Consider the following 18,232-nt stretch of genomic DNA (forward strand, 5'->3'; position numbering starts at 1 on the left):
TTTCATATGCTTCCATCTAATTCCAGAAGAGTAAAAGCCAGTTCCTTTGGAAAGTGATGAACTACAAAGACCACACACTTCCAGTGCATATACCATTCTTAAAGAATCTTGTTATGTGTTGGCTAGCCCTAGACTTGCTGCACATTGAATCCCAGCCACAAGCCTACTGGCAATGAGATTCATCATTTGCATAGTTTCAGAAGTTGCCACTTTTTACATTCTTTTCTCTTCTGTTGAAGCCGACTAAACAACAGCCAGGGCTGCCAGAGAATAGTAGCTTTTGATTTTATGTCACACAGAAGTCATCCAGTGCAGAAGTCTGGCACTGACAGGAACACTGAATGTGTTTAGCATTTGGACTCTTTTTCCTCCATTCTTAGAATATAAAACAAAATAGAATTTCTTCCGTGATAAGAAGAAATGTCAGCTTGTAGTGCACACAGGCTCTGGAAGGCTCATACATTCTCTGTCACTAGTTTCACCCCTCAGCAGTGAAGTATGGAATAGGTTTTTATAAAGATTAGAATGTAAGTGGACGCACACCTATACGGCCAAGCTTATTATTGACAGCTTTCATTTCTGCTCCACTGATGCATAAAACTGTGTGGCATAAAAACACCAGTCCAATGTAGTTGACAGGCAACAGCTATTTCCCTTTTCAAAGTAGAGGTTTAGAAAAGAAGCTCACACTAAATGAAATACTCCTACCTGCTCAACCTGTGTTCAATTAAATGACTGCTTTTACTGCAAAATTTATTTCAAAATTCCTGTCATTCAGGATTTCTATGCATTTTTACAGCTCTGTATGTGCACAAATATCCTGGTGCTAGGTGAAGAATCACATTCTATTTCACTGCCAGAAAGAAGACCAGATTTTCAAATGCAGACAGTGAACTTTGAGCCGTAGCAGTCTCTTCTGGTGTCCAGGCCAGCTCTGTGCTTGCCTCTGCCTTTCCCCTCTGGGATGTTTCTACTGTTGCTGAAGCTGTCCTTTTAGGATGATGCAGTAGGCATCAGTGAGGCTTCACTGTATTTTTGTCACTTGCCTATAAGCTTAAACCACCACTGTAGGAGTTAGAAATTTTCCCCTCAGTCTTCTGCTACTGCATGCACCACACTGTTTGAACACCTTCTCCCTGGCTGACTTCAGACCATTGCTAGCACTGCTTCTTAGAAGGATCATAATTTAGGGGCGGGTGTAACTACATTACCTGCCTATACACGCACCTCCCATTTATGTCCTCTACTGCCTTATTTGCACATCATAATCACCTGTGCAAAAACATGGCAAGTGAGCATCTTACTAACTACACACAATCGCTCCATGGGTACTTGTGTACTATATACTTGTCCATGTATCCAAGCGTGTTTGTTGAAATTAGGCAATCTGGCTTCAACAACCACTGAGAACTGTACAGCTGAGAATTTGAAGATGTTTAGGATTGTTCTGTAACTTTCAAACTTTTCTGTTCTTTATTATTACTACTTAAAGACAGAAGTTAATATGAAGAAAGGGAAACCTCCCCGTGTGAGAGAATTTTGAGATACAGAGTTCATCCTCTCCTCCGTGACAGCCACTAGTTCCAATCCCATTCAGAGACGGAATTTTAGTTAAATCCATTTGTTAAAATCCCATGCTGGCCAACAACAACAAAGCCTATCTCCTAGCTACAATTTGTCCAATGTCCAAGAAAACTGAGCTTGATAATTTAGTTTCTTTGTGTATCAGTGGGCAAATTTTATGAAGAAGAAGACCTTTCAAGCAATACCAATAATGTTACTCCAAGCTCAGAAGGCAAGAAACAGGTAGGAAACGTGCTCTTCTGACACAGAGGTAGTGTCTTTTCCTGGTACACTCATAAGAGCAACACAGAGAAGATGTACCACACACCTGTTTTAGGAATTCATTTAGGAACACTGTTCCCAAAGTAGGCTGCCAGGTGTATACATATATAGATGCAAAACCAGCCCAGCTGTCTGTCCTACACCATTCATCTTGTATAAGGTGAAAGGGGTCATAATTTTATATTCTTATTTCTCAAGTTACAGAGACAGAATGTTTTTTATTGGCCTCGTCTTTTGGAAAAAAAGAGATTATAGAAGGAGTAATTCTGGACCCAGCAGAAAAGCAACCTGGCAAAGCCTTCCATTTTCCTAGAGAGTCTTCAGAGATTTGCCATTTGGTTTCCAAACAGAAGCCTAGATGGTGTTTTTACACTTTTTTTCCATTATTGTCCTTGCCTCACTGATGTGAATAGTACCACTGAATTAAGTGTCCTCAGTGCAACATAAGGAAGTCGCAAAATATAACACTTGGAATATGTTGTTACTCACTTATGTTTACCTATCTCTTTAAAAGAAAGATTTGTGTCTTCGTCTCTTAAAAAAAAAAAAAAAAAAAAAAAAGAAAGAAAGAAGAGAGAGAGCGAGAGAGAGAGAGAGAGAGAGAGAAGGATGATTTGATTCCCAGTGGAGTTTTGAAGCATGCCTAATAAGCTGATTTAGCAGCTAACAACTTTGAAAAAAATTGTCATTTAAATGCTCTAAAACAGCTTCTACTCTCAAAGACATCCAGTATTTGGGGACTCTTTATCATGTTTCTGCCTCCAGGTGTAATTCATTCCAGTGGCCGAAAATGAGAATAGCTAGATGTGAATAAGTCAGTGCTTCCACTTACACAAACTTAATGCCTGAAACTACTGGACTGACCCAAATGCTTTCCCCCTTCCTGCTTATTTTATTTGTGGTCTTGTGTTGTGTTTTTCTAAACTACCAATGGGGCTTTAAATCCTCTGTAAGTACAAAAGGAAAATGCTAAATGCTGCCAGGTTTCACACAGCATATGTGACTAGCAAACTCTCCCTGTGTTTGACACTTGAATCATTTCATGCTGACTCTTCTTCCACGTGTACACACACAAACACCACCTGCATGGTTGCACATATGCACCCACACAATCATGGAGTGGTAGAGTGGACAATCCTGTTCGCTTGGAAGACAGCTTCCCATCAAGTTAGCATATGGTGATAGCGTGCTGAGAGACAACTGGATGATTGGTTTCTGGGACAAACTCAAGCTTGCAGCCTTGAGAACAGCAGAGAAAGAGGTTTTAAGGGAGGTGATGCCCCTGTCTTTCGGAAGACAGCTGCCCAATGCGAGAACATCTCCCAGGAGACCGGAACTGGCAATAGTTCGTGTGCTATTCTTGACTAAGAGAATAGCACACTGCAGAACAGATGACTGAATGTGAAATAAGAAGGAAAAATAAGAGGAAAGGGAAGGAAAATCCTCATTTCTCTCACGATATGCAAGCAAATTACATGATTGCTATGGAAGCAAATTAGGACCCTTCCCTGCCACATACCGTCGTTCTCTGGAGCACTATGCTCTACTGTGTCTTCCTCTCCTCATATAAATATGGTCCTCACCTATTTCCTGTTGCTCAGTTTGTCATAGTGCTGCACAGGTCTGACATTTTACTTGGAAAGTAAAATACTTTCTAAATTTCAGTTTCTAAAAAATTCATTATTTCCCTTTTTCATATAACAGTTCATAATTAAAAAAAAAAAAAAGTATTGGCATAAATTCAATCACATTCAATTCCTTTTATTTAACATAGTTCTCCAAACTCCATTTTTCTTCTTGCAACAAGACCTTCTTTCAATATCTCTCACTTGAGAACAGTATGTCAGAGTGGGAGAGTGACCTAATGCTCTCCAAAAAAAAATCTGCTCTGAAAAACAACAAATACATGTTGTTAAATGTAGACTGAACTGACCAAACCCACTCCATAATACAAATACCAGTAAGCACAGTTTAAGTGAATTGCATAAATCTCCAAAGAGATGGAAAATTGTATATAGGCAATTGTATTATATATAATCTTCTATATAATTGTATTTTATAGTTTCATTTTTTAAAATAATGTTACATGTATTATATTAACTAAAATAAAGAGATGGATGGGAGGACAAGATCTATTATTTGGCCTTCAATTAGATAAAAGTGATGTTTTCATTTCAGAAAGTTCTAAATGTTAATTCATCTTAATTTTTAAAGTGTTCCTCTGGTAAAGCAGTGACCAGAAAAATCTGATGTCAATTGCTTACTGAAAGCTCTCGTCTCTCATTCACATACAACTCCTCCAGCATCCTACTGACCTTTCTTCTACCTCCACAATTCCCCAACTATTTGTATTTAAGGCTATTACTTCATGAATGCAAATGCACACATCAATGGCAAGTACACACATGAGCTCCAGAAAGGCTCCAATGCTCAGTATGAGCCTTTCTAATTTTGGTAGGTGACCTTTGTTTCTGCTGGAGTGAAGGATAAAGTTTCAAGCACTACAGACCTGCTTTTGCTGCAGCATAGTTCAAAGAGCACAATGATAAAAATATATAGCTATTAAGAGTTTATCAGAACAGGATTTTTCTCAGATGCCTTACTTCCTGCCTAAGGTGAAAGAGCTATAGCTAAATTATCATTGGTTTAGCTAATGGAGCTAGTATCAGATATACACAAAGCAAATGGTTTAATCATTAGAACAGATGCTTCTGAACTTACAGCCATGGATTTAAACCCCAACTGGGAATTCACTATTAGACTTATCATTAGCATAAATTGATTGCTCTGATTGGCTCATCACTTAATTAGAAAAGAAAGCCTTACTACAGAACTATTTTGGAATAGTTTCTATAACTACAGGATTTGCTTAGGCACATTCTGTTTAGACTTTAGACTCTACTTGTTACTTGTCATCTATGTGGTTTTCAGAAGCTTTGTATTATCATTAATACACCACAGAGCATACTGACTTTCTTATTGTCAAAATTTGAAAATTACAAGAATAGATAAGGATGAATTTTTACTCAGCTTTCTATGCCAATTTCCTCAAATTCTCCAACGTCCTGCTCCAGCACAATGCGGAGCATATTACCATGTAAAGCTTCACTGTCAGTTCCTTCACTGCCCTTAAAGTCACAAACTAACACTGCCCCTGAATCACACAAGTATAGATAGTTCTTGGGTGCTAAGTAAAAGATCCTGCATTTTGTCACAGAACAATTAAGCTACCATCTACATTCCTTACAAGGATTGCCCTAACAGTGATATGAAAGGAGTAGCTGAGTATTCTAGTTAAAGATAATAGATGATACAATATCTTCTGCTGAAAAGGTATGTATAAGACATAAGGAAATTGTTTCAAAGGCCAGCCCAGCAATCCTCTGAAAGAATCCCATGGGGCATGTGCCAGATTCACCACCTTGCTCAGTGGCATCTCAATGTAACTAGTTTAAAATAGCACTTCAAGAGCTTTTTAAAAGCAAGAATTAAGCGAGTCTGTCTCGTTTAATTTCATTTAATGTAAGTGAGCCTCTGAACTGAATTTCTTTGCTCTAACACTGAGCTTGAAGCCTTGCTGGCTGATTAATGCCGAGCTGTTTGAAGTATACTCTTTTCTTATCTAGCACTGTGCAGGCCTCACTACAGCCTGGGGAGACCCACTGGTAAATCAGAGCCTGGGGAGATTTTTGTCTGCTCTTCACAGAGGGGGATGGAGGCCAGATAAGGCTCATGCTACAAAACAGAAAACAAAATGAAAACCTGTTGCCAATCCTGAAAAACTTGTTTATATGGAAACTAAGGGGAACACACCAAACTACAACACTGACTTGCTCTGTCTGCCTGCTCCCATTTGACTTTCACTGTGTTACTGCATTAATGTCCTCTCAATTGAAAATAATCAAGTACCATTGCCAAAAAAGCTTATACTTCTCTACAGATGTCCTTTATAATTCTATTTGAGCTTCTGACATAATGTAAATATGCATAATAATAATCAAAAGAAGGCCAGAAAATATTTGCTTAGCCTCTAAAAAGGTAGCTGTGAAAACCTGTCTTATCATATTGTGGGCCAGTTAACTTCACACTGTGTTCACACTGAACTTCACTGAACTTTTGAAATCTACAGATATTACCGATGCCAAGGAAATAAAATTTAGGTACCTTTGCTAAAACATTTGGAGCAACTTAAGTACATAATATTTGTACATTGGTGATTAGTTCTGTTGCCACACAGTTGAGATGGAATGAGAAAACTGCTCATTGGAAGCACGTGCTGGAGGTGTCGTGTATTTTTTTTGCTGCTAGAAAGTTGTGTAAATATCAGTCTTTGATAGTATTAAATTCATTCTAATAAAATTTTCAAAGCTGATTGGTTTTGGAGTCAAAGAAATGAAAACAATATACAAGCAGTTTCTTGTCTTAACTTACTACTATGACAGTTTTCTGCAGTTATCAACTGAGAAGAACGACTCCCTCATCAACTGCATCCACAGAGATCACGAGATGAAAATACTGAAACTGAAGGTGTTTCTTTTGTGGCTTTCTCATGAACTTACAAGAAGGCTGGAAATAGGTGAAAGAGCTAAGAAACAATACATTCCAGTAAGAGTTGGCTGAAGCATCTTTGACAATGCTGTTATTTGAAAGGATTGTGAAGCAGTAATGGGCATAAAGCGAAAAACGCAAAAACCAAAAAAACCCCAACAAACTCTCTGAGCCAGAAAATGAGGAGGGAAAAGTCTTCTTTTGAACTATACTTCATCAGGCAAGTTTCCATCTCAAAAATACTTGACAGGCAAAATATAAGAACTTCTGCACTTCCTTGCTGGCAAACCTCAACTATGTTTCAGGAAAGCAATGTATTTCTTTGCTGACCAGCTAAACATTAGATGACCTTAATTGCTTTAAGGCCAAGATGACCTAAGAATATAGGTCATTTTGTATGAAAAAAGACTGTATTTCATGATATGACTGGCCTTGTAGGGTTAGAAAAGAAGATGGCATGGGGAGGGAAGAAGAAGCAGATCCAATGAAGAAACCAGCACAAATACATAGAGAAACTTTCAAGTACATGTTATCTATATTGGATCCATTTTCCTTCTCCCTTCTCACTTTATCTCCCCAAAAATTTTATCTAGGTTTATTCAAAAGGTCATCCCTATACAAACCGTGGGTCTTTAGACAGCCTTAACTGCAGAGCATAGAGCATCATCTGATGACCACAAGCCAGAGAATTACCCACTCCAGAGAAAAAGTCCAATCTAACACCCATGTATACTTAGAGGGTTGAGTCTCTCACTTCGGAAAATTCGTATCTTCAGACTAGGTTCTAGCTAATTTCATACTGCGAGTCTTCCTGTATAAAAAATGATCTGACTACAAAAAGCACATAAGATTATTAGAAAACATTTTAAGATTAAAATAATCTTTAGCAGCAGTAATATAGTTACTCAATGTAAATTTGAAAGCATATTTAATGAAGCCTTATGAAAATTTATCTTCAAAAGGAAATTAGCTGGATGGCCATGCCCAGAGAGTTATGGTCAATGGCTCAATGTCCAAATGGAGGCAGGCGACAAGTGGTGTCCTTCAGGGGTCAGTATTGGTTCCAGTGCTGTTCAACATCTTTGTTGGAGATACGGACAGTGGGATTTAGTGTATCCTCAGCAAGTTAGTTGATGATAACAAGCTGTGTGGTGTGGTTGACACCTTAGAGGAAAGAGACACCATGCAGAGGGACCTTGACAGGTTGGAGAGGTGAGCCAATGCCAACCTCATGAAGCTCAACAAGGCTAAGTGCAAGGTCCTGCACCTGGGTCAGCACAACCCCAGTCACAAATACAGGCTAGGAGAGAATGGCTAGAGAGCAGTCCTGAGGAAAAGGACTTAGGGGTGGTAATAGATGAGAAGCTTGACGTGAGCCACCAGTGTGCGCTGGAGCCCAGAGAGCAACTGCATCCTGGGCTGCGTCAAGAGAAGTGTGGCCAGCAGGGCCAGGGAAGCGATTCTGCCCCTCTACTCTGCTCTGGTCAGACCCCACCTGGAATACTGCATACAGCTCAGCACAAGAAAGATATAGACCTGTTGGAGAGGGTTCAGAGAAGGGCCACCAAGATGACTGAAGGCCTGGAGCACCTCTGCTATGAAGGCAGGCTGAGAAAGTTGGGGCTGTTCAGCCTAGAGAAGAAAAGGCTCTGGGGAGACCTTATAGAGGCCTCCCAGTTCTTGAAGGGGGCCTACAGGAAAGCTGGGGAGGGGCTTTTCATCAGAGAAGATAGTGATAGGAAAAGGGGTAATGGTTTTAAACTGAGAGAGGGCAGATTTAGGTTAGATATTAGGAAGAAATTCTTCACTATCAGGGTGGTAAGGAACTGGAATGGGTTGCCCAAGGAGGTTGTTGATGCCTCATGCCGGGAGGTCCTTAAGGCCAGGTTGGATGAGGTTTTATGCAGCCTGGTCTAGTGGTAGGGTTCCCTACTCACAGCAGAGGGGTTGGAACTTGATGATCTTTAAGGTCCCTTCCAACCTCAATGATTCTATGATTTATTTTTCCCTTTTCTCACTGCTTTAGTCTCCATTAAGTAATTTCAAATTTTTAGTAATAGACTGCTGCTTTTCTGCCCTCCTGTTCTCCAATTCATCTCTCTTCACCTGCCTCCAAAACAACATATACCACATTTTCATGTACATCTCTGCTTCATTACAGATACTAAAGATTATTAGGTTATGATTATACTTGAAAATTACTTTTTTGAGCATGAAGAATTCTGACTGAAATAGATATGTTTTGTCTTTGCATCATGTAGAGCAACCCCATTCATGATCAGGTAGTGAGGTGGATTAGGAACTGGTTGATGGGAAGGAGTCAGAGAGTTGTAGTCAATGGGGCAGAATCTGGTTGGAGGTGTGTGACCAGTGGAGTCCCTCAGGGGTCGGTACTGGGACCGGTGTTGTTCAATATCTTCATCAACGACCTGGATGAGGGTATAGAATGTACCCTCAGCAAGTTTGCTGATGACACCAAGCTGGGAGGAGTGGCTGACACACCAGAAGGCTGTGCTGCCATTCAGAGGGACTTAGACAGGCTGGAGAGTTGGGCGGGGAGAAACATGATGAAGTTCAACAAGGGCAAGTGTAGAGTTCTGCATTTGGGGAAGAAAAACACCATGCACCAGTACAGGTTGGGGGCTGACCTGCTGGAGAGCAGTGTAGGAGAAAGGGACCTGGGAATCCTGGTAGACAGGAGGATGACCATGAGCCAGCATGTCCCTCTGAATGGCAGCACAGCCTTCTGGTGTGTCAGCCACTCCTCCCAGCTTGGTGTCATCAGCAAACTTGCTGAGGGTACATTCTATACCCTCATCCAGGTCGTTGATGAAGATGTTGAACAACACCGGTCCCAGTACCGACCCCTGAGGGACTCCACTGGTCACACACCTCCAACCAGATTCTGCCCCATTGACTACAACTCTCTGACTCCTTCCTTTCAACCAGTTCTTGATCCATCTCACTACCTGATCATCAAACCCATACCTGATCAACTTATCTACAAGGATGCTGTGGGAGATGGTGTCAAATGCTTTACTGAAATCAAGGTATACCACATCTACTGCTCTACCATCATCTATCCACCTAGTAATTTCCTCATAGAAGGCTATGAGGTTAGTCAAACATGATTTACCCTTGATAAAACCATGCTGACTGCTCCTGATGACCCCCATATCCTTGATATGCCTGGAGATAGTGACAAGAACAAGTTGTTCCATCACCTTTCCAGGGATGGAGGTGAGGCTGACCGGTCTATAGTTACCCGGGTCCTCCTTCTTGCCCTTCTTGTAGACTGGTGTGACATTTGCTATCCTCCAGTCCTCAGGCACCTCTCCATGACTTACCAAAGATGATGGAGAATGGCCTAGCAATGACCTCCGCCAGCTCTCTCAGCACCCTTGGGTGCATTCCATCTGGACCCATCGATTTATGGATGTCCAGATTACTCAACTGATCCCTAACCCAATCCTCATCTACCATGGCAAACTCCTCCTCTATCTTGACTTCTTCTGGGGCTATATGAATCTGGGGCTCATGGGGAAATCCTGCAGGAGTAAAGACAGAGGCAAAGAAGGTGTTCAGCACCTCTGCCTTCTTTATATCCTCTGTCACCAGGGCACCCACCTCATTCATCAGAGGGCCAATATTGCCTCTAGTGTTAGTTTTGTTAGCTATGTATTTGAAAAAGCTCTTTCTATTATCCTTAACCTGACTTGCAAGGTTAAGTTCCAAAGAGGCCTTAGCTTTCCTAATTGCCTCCCTACATTCTCTGACAACATTCCTATATTCTTCCCAAGTGACCAGCCCCTCCTTCCACGATCTGTAGATTTTCCTTTTCCACTTAAGTTTGCCCAGTAGTTCCTTTTTTAACCATGCTGGTCTCCTAGCTCCCTTACTAGATTTCCTAACCCTTGGGATGCTCTGATCCTGTGCTTGCAAGTGGTCCTTGAATGTTGACCAGCTATCATGAGCCCCTTTATCTTCCAGCACCCTGTCCCATGGGATTTCCCTTAGCAGTTGATTGAGGAGGCCAAAGTTCGCCCTGTGGAAGTCCAGGGTTCTGGTCCTACTGGGTATTCTGTTCCTTCCACACAGGATCCTGAACTCCACCATCTCGTGATCACTGCAGCCAAGGCTGCCACTGACCACCACTGCTTCAACAAGGCCCTCCTTGTTGGTTAGTACAAGATCCAGCAGCGCTCCTCTTCTAGTCGGCTTGTCCACCATTTGCATTAAGAAGTTGTCATTAATGCACTGGAGGAACCTCCTAGACTGTGAAAGGCTGTGTGAGTCTTCCAGCAGATATCGGGGTAGTTAAAATCTCCCATGAGGACTAGGGACTGCAGTTGTGAGGCTACTGTCAGCTGCCTGTAGAAAGCCTCATCAACCTCCTTGCCTTGGTCAGGAGGTCTGTAGTAGACCCCCACAACTGTATCACCCACACCAGCCTGCCCTTTAATTCTTACCCACAGACTTTCCACTTGCCCCTCATCAGCCCCTGCACAAAACTCAATACATTCTAGTTGCTCTCTCACATAAAGAGCAACTCCACCACCTCGCTTCCCCGCCCTATCTTTCCTAAAAAGCACATAACCATCCATGACCACATTCCAGTCATGTGACCTGTCCCACCATGTCTCTGTTATTGCTACCAGATCATAACCCTTAGCCCGTACACAGACCTCTAACTCTTCCTGCTTATTCCCCATACTGCGTGCATTAGCATACAGGCATTTCAGGAAGCAAACAGAGCACTCTGGTGGGACCAAATCCTCCTCAGACCACCTGCCTTCGGGCCCTGGTGTGTTCCTCTTGGGCTTGTCCCTAACAGACTCAGTTTTCTCCCCTTCCCCCATCACGCCTAGTTTAAAGCCCTCTCGATGAGCCCTGCTAAGTCCTGCCCCAAAAGCCTCTTCCCCCTCTGGGACAAGTGCATCCCACCTGCCACCATCAGGCCAGGTGTCTCATACATCAGCCCATGATCAAAAAAACCAAAACCCTGTCTTTGGCACCAGGCTCTTAGCCATTCGTTGACCTGTAGCCTCTTCCTATTTACCTCCCCACCCATTCTTGCAGGAGGAATGGAGGCAAACACTACTTGCGCTCCAGACCCCCTAATTAGCCGTCCCAGGGCCCTGAAGTCTCTCTTCATTGCCCTTACATTTCGTGTAATGATTTCGTCACTGCCAACCTGAAAAATCAGCAGTGGGTAGTAATCGGAGGACTCTACAAGATTAGGGAGTTTCCTTTTAACATCCCTAATCCGAGCCCCAGGGAGGCAACAGACCTCCCTGTGGGATGGGTCCGGTCGACAGATGGGCCCTTCTGTTCCCCTCAGAAGGGAGTCACCCACCACAATTACTCTCCTTTCCTTCTTGATTGAAGAAGTCCTAAGGACTCGGGGTGACTGACGAGTCCTAGGTGCTTCATTAGATAAGTCTACTCCTTCAACTTCATTTTCCTGTCCCTGAATTTCTAAGGCCTCATATCTATTGTTCAAGGGCAATTGGGAGGGCGGAAGAGGTTGGGAGGATTTTTTCTTGCCTCTACGAGGTCGGACCTCCTTCCATTCCTTCATATCTCTTAAGTCCTCTGCTTCTGTCTGGTGACAGGAGGGGAGGGGATCCGTCGCTTTCTCAACCTCCTCAACCTCTTGCATCTGCCCCTGCCTCAGGGTACAACTCCACCAATCTATTTCTCTCTCACATTCTCTAATGGTCTGTAGTCTTTCAACCTCCTCTGTCAGTTCAACCACCTGCCTGAGGAGATCATTTACTTGTTCATACCGCACACATGTGTTCTCACTGTCTCCCTCCGATACCAGTGCCAGGCTCAGGCATTCACTGCAGCCAGAGACCGGCACGGCTGCGTGCCTGCTTGGGAGCTCCGTCTGAGTCCCCACATTCTTCTTCACTATGGTTTTCGGGCGCGTTGCGACCATGATCTATCTAGCTACTAGTTTGCCTGTCTTGCTATGAGGCACCCACTGCTCCCTGCCTGCCCTCGCGCCACTTCCTGTGATGGCCGCTGCCGCTCTCTGCTCTGCGCTGCCGCGTGCTCAGAGGAGGCTGCCAAATGGCCGCTTTTTAAACCTTGCCGCCGTTCACAGCCACGCCTCCTGCCACGTCAGCCTCCCTTTTCTCTCAGGATTCCCGCTCAGACTCGGGTCTCCTGGCTCTCTCCTGGCTCTGCCCCCGCTTCACCGTCTCCAGGAAGTCCGGCTCCCTCTCAGATCCTCAGCAATTTAAAGGAACAGCTCCCACCGCTGCCGGTGCCGCTGCCGCTCTCTGCTCTGCGCTGCCGCGTGCTCAGAGGAGGCTGCCAAATGGAGCTTGGAGAAAAGGAGGCTGAGGGGTGACCTCATCAATGTTTACAAATATGTAAGGGGTGAGTGTCAGGGAGATGGAGTTAGGCTCTTCTCAGTGATGACCAGTGATAGGACAAGGGGTAATGGGTGGAAATTGGAGCATAGGAGGTTCAAGGTGAATATCCGAAAAATTTTTTTTACTGTAAGAGTGACAGAGCACTGGAACAGGCTGCCCAGGGAGGTTGTGGAGTCTCCTTCACTGGAGACATTCAAAACCCACCTGGATGCGTTCCTATGTAATATACTCTAGGTGACCCTGCTCTGGCAGGGGGGGTTGGACTAGATGATCTTTCGAGGTCCCTTCCAACCCCTAGGATTCTATGATTCTATGATTCTATGATTCTATGATTCTTTACTGCCCTTTTTAATGGAACATACCGAAGAGTGTCCTCCACTCCTATTCACTACCAGCCTTCAAAAGTGACATTTGTTAGCATAAACAAGACTATAATATGAAAAAAAAAATTGACAACAAAAATCCAACTATAGTATCTTACTACAAAGTAGATTTTAAACAATGCTCAAAAGGCTCAAGAAACATTATTTGCCAACTATAAGCTTCACCCATAATGCCAATGTGGTCTCATCAGCTCTCCTTCTGCACAGGTCAGTTCTATCAATACCCTACTCTGTGACTGGAAAGTTTTCCTAAATACCTTTGCATGAAACAAACAGGTAAGAGATCTTGTTACCTGCCATCTCATTACCTCTTACCAAAGATCCCAGCTTTTAGGGCTGCTGAGTGATCTTACAGATATAATTTCAACAGTATAAATCACATTGTCAATCTACACATGAAACCTAATACAAATGCTCACCGTCTTTCACTGACCTTTATCAAAGACAATTTTCTAAATATCTGTTTTCTTTTGGAGTCTCCCAAGAAAATAAATGTCCTTTTACTAGTCTTGAGCTCATTGATATCATTAATTCAGTGTTAAAACACTATATTTTGAAAAGAGTAATTCATTTGCAATATGAGTTCTGCAATGGCCGTAGTAAATCACAATGTGTGTTTGAAGGACTGCGTTTCAGCCTTAGAGGTAAACAGTTGTTTTCTAAAATGAAGGCAAAGTTTGGAGACAGATCTGTTATTAGACTGATAGAGCTGTGGAATAACAACTTTTTCTAAAGCTTTAATAGCATTAGAAACCAGCAGTTAGATTTGTTTTGTGAAAAGTCTATTGCGGGTGCTTTTAATACAGGCGTCTCTTTCTCACATTATAGTTTGGGTGCTATATTTGTATTCAAAACTGACATGCTTTCATGTTCCTAATGATGTGCCCTGTTTGCTTTTACAGTGTGGTTATTAGAACATTAGGCGGTATCTTTCATATCTGTTACAATCCTAGTAAGGGTCACATATCCTCTGTGGAACTGTTTTTTTAAAGTAAGAGGCAGAAAGACCTATTGCTTGGATTTTCAAGTTGGCTACTGTCAACTACATGACTTTGTTTAAATAACAACCTCTGCTTTTCTAGAATCCTTATCTGTATGGGACAGAAACTGTCTATACAGAGGAGAAATATATGCTTACAAATGTATCTCTTCCCAATTAAAAAAAACCAACAAAACAAAAACAAAGGGCATTTCTAAATTATATCATTGTTAGTGGAGACAATTGTTAGCTAGAAGAAAACCAATTGTACTTCGTAAGCAGAGAGGGAAATGAGCACAGAAGCAAAATCTGTATCTGAGATTCAGCTAGACCTCACACTGAGATCAAAGTAACAGAAGCAACATTCAAAAGCACTGCTTTATCATTCTGTGCCTAAGCAGTTCCATGGTGCACATTCTCAGTGAAGAGTACACTTTGTTACCTACGCCATGTATGAAAATATGCTTCTGAAATTCTCTGGAAATCAAGTGATGTCATTAGGCTGATGTTTTCTTATTCAATGTCCACTGATTTACAGTATCAGAATGCACAGAACTTTAAGACTGAATTCAAAAGGGGACTTATATACTAAATGCTAACCTCCACATCATCTGCTTTTGGGCTAATCCATATACTGTAACCTACATTCCCTGTGAGACACCTGGATTTCATGTACATGGTCTACACAAGTTGAGTGGGCAATTGCCAGGCCAACAAGAAATACTGTTGACTGAGGATAATGCTGTCTTTCATCTCCTTGCAATGCTAAAGAATCCTTAAAAGTGCTTAAATGCTTTGGGCTGCAAGGATACATAGTGTGGTATTCTCCAGTGCCTTCCAAAATGTTTACACTCCCTCATCTCCTTAAAAATCTATGAAAAAAATACTATCTTCAGAAACAATGTATGAGCAACAATGATGCTGCCCCTCTACTTTTTTCACCTCACTCATCCACCATTTTATATTGTTTACATTGAAGCTGCTCCAATCTACAGAAAATAATTTAAGATTCACTGTGCCAGAAGCAGAAAGAAAACTGAGCAGACTGTGCAACACTCTGATCAGTGCACTCACCGGGCACCAGGCTGCCACTAAGACTTGTTTCTGGATTTCATCAAATTACCACTTATTGCAACCTTCAAAAGATAAGAGGTCTGTTCCAGATGAGAGTCTTCAAGTGATGCAGGTTGCAAAAGCATGTAAGCCTAAGAGGCAGACTGAAGTGGTGCAGCTGAGTCCCAGAAACACAGAGACTCCTGAATATCCACAGTAAGGATTCTAAAAAGAGAGCTGGTGTATTTCTAGATATTATGGGTTCCCAGCTATTATTCTAGGAAGGGTTGTTTCTCAGCTATTTATACTAAATATAGGGCAGTATCCTCTTCAAAACTAGGGCTTTTCGCTTTAGTGGCCTGCAACCCTTCGTGATACTCCAGATGGAAGACACTCCAAGATTCAAAACATTGTTACCCATCTACTTTGTATGACATGGATGGTACAGAGGGAAAACTTTTCTTGTTCCCCAACCCCAACTCTCAGTTTTTGTTCTCATGAGCCTAAAAGATTCTATGTTAAACTGAGTCAGATTCAGGAAAAAACAAAACAAAACAAAACAAAACCAACACAAAACAGGTCTTCTGCTGAGATAGCACCACTTTCCATTTGTTTGCTAAGCTTGCCCAGCCAATTTTACACTCTTTTCTTTTTATTTAAAGGATAGCCACTGTGATTGTCTGATCACTGTACATAATCTCTGTTGCCTCTTGCTGTGCATTGACTTTCAGAATAAAGCTGCAAGTGTTCAGAAATGAAGAGTCTTAAAGAAATTCATGATACATCAAATAATTATCAAGAACGAATGAAAAAGTTGCTATTCTAGTCTGTAACATACACTGGAACATTAATCTTAAAATCACAATTACTGCTGATTATTGGCTTGTTGAAAATTTCAAAGGACAGCAAGGTCTGATGCACTTCATCTGCTGCAGTTGTGCATTCTGCTTCCATATGCCAGTCATTAGTTCCATTTCACTTCTAGCCAGGACGGGGCAATGCAAGCTAATCTATGTCATCCTGTGATGTGCTTCAAAATGACAGCTCTCTTCGATGAGAAGCTGATCAAAATTACAACCACCAAGAAAGGAGTGAAGGGAAGGACACCTAAAGCCAATGGATTTCTCAGAACTTTGGCAAGGTGCCCACTGATAGCAATACAGGCACCAAGAGGCACAATAAACAGCTGACAACAACAGTTAAACCAGACTCAGGCTCCACAGGAATCAGTCACTGAAAGCCATGGTGACTTTTAAGAGCCTCTGGTGGGAATTTTTAGACAAAAGACCCAAACAGCTTGCAATGTTCTCATTATCTGCAAAACAAAGTGTGTTAATAAGTATGCCAAAATGCTCCCTGTTTCTAAAGTCTGTATGCTGCAGACTTTTCTTGTTTCCATCACTGAAATTTGGAAAAATATTATCTCTAACAGGCAAAAAGCTGGACTGGCCACAAGGGGTGGCTTAATACATAGAACACATCAGCCAAACTCATTTTCATTCCCCCTTGATTTCTTACAATAAATTTCTTCTATAAACCCGTATTTGTGTTATTATATATGGAGCATTAAATTTATTGGGTATTACACTAACATTAAAGATATTAAAGATAAATAAGTCCCATGATTTGCCACTATGGACTTATTTCACATAGAGTCAACAATTTCTTGCAACTCTGGTCCTACTGTAATGTTAAAACTAAATTATTGCATGCAGAAAAAAATAGGTATGATCTGTATGTGAATTGCCAAAAAAAATCTTAGAGGGAGAGGTGACTGACTTGTTGTGAAGAAAATTATAAACAATTAAAATACACACCTCAATTATTTTTAGACTTGACCCAAAGACTATTCACATCAATAGCAGATTTTGCTGATTTTGAGGAGTCTGATGTGAACAGGGCACATTCAAAGCTAGCACTTTAACCTCTTTACTTCAATGCCAAGTAAGTTACCCAAACATAATATATGAAGGTTAGTCATATCTATTATCAGTATTGAAAGCATCAGCATTAATAAGAAAGGAATATAATACACTAAGTCCATAATATAAGCACAAAATGTGGGTAACAAATTATTTTAGTAATTGCCTCAGCGTTCTTTAACTAGCTCATATGATATGATAGATAAACCAGATAAAATCAATGCTCTTTCTCTCTATTTCTGAATATGTAAAATTACTAGCTGGACATAAGACCCCCCCAAAACCATTAAAAGTTAGAAGGCTGTGCCGTTTGTTAGTGGAAAGGTCATTTCACTAACATTTGGAATCACGTCTCATGATCTGACATATGACTTAACATCAAAATGACTTGAGCATATTAATGTAGCAATTCTTTTCCTCCAGATTAGTAAAAAGATTAATTATGTGGGGCCAGCTGATGCCATCCTCCTGTACCTATCAGATAAAGAGACTGGAAAAATATTTAGGCAAATTATTCTCTATAAAGTATTCTCTGGGTTTGGAAATATCTACAAATATAAATATTTTCCATCCTTCTCTCTCCCTTTGCTTCTCCTTTTAGTGAGATGCAAAACTCAGTGGACGCTATGGAGCTGCGAAGGAAAGGAATAAAAGCTGTTTAATGCCACATACCTTGCTTTCTATCCCTGTTCATTCAGACCATAAGTGCCAGCTTCCTGGACTGAAGAGGTGGATGTTTCAAATGGTCTGCAGTGTATTTTACACAGCTCAGAGTACACAGATTCTCTTACAGAAACACAGAATCACTTAGGTTGGAAAAGATCTTTAAGATCATTGAGTCCGTTAACCTAGCACACTGCCACATTCACCACTGAACCATGTCCCTGGGCACCACATCTACATCTCTTTTGAATACCTGCAGGGATGGTGACTCAATAACTTCCCTCGGCAGCCTGTCCCAGGGCCTGACAACCCTTTCAGTAAGGACATTTTTCCTAATATCTAATGTAAATCTCCCCTGGCACAACCTGAGCCCATTTCCTCTCGTGCTATCACTTGTTAGCTGGGAGAAGAGACCAACACCCACCGCCCTACAACCTCCTTTCAGGTAGTTGT

This window comes from Apus apus, chromosome 4 (assembly GCF_020740795.1).
Source record: "Apus apus isolate bApuApu2 chromosome 4, bApuApu2.pri.cur, whole genome shotgun sequence".
In the NCBI taxonomy this organism is placed as follows: domain Eukaryota; kingdom Metazoa; phylum Chordata; class Aves; order Apodiformes; family Apodidae; genus Apus; species Apus apus.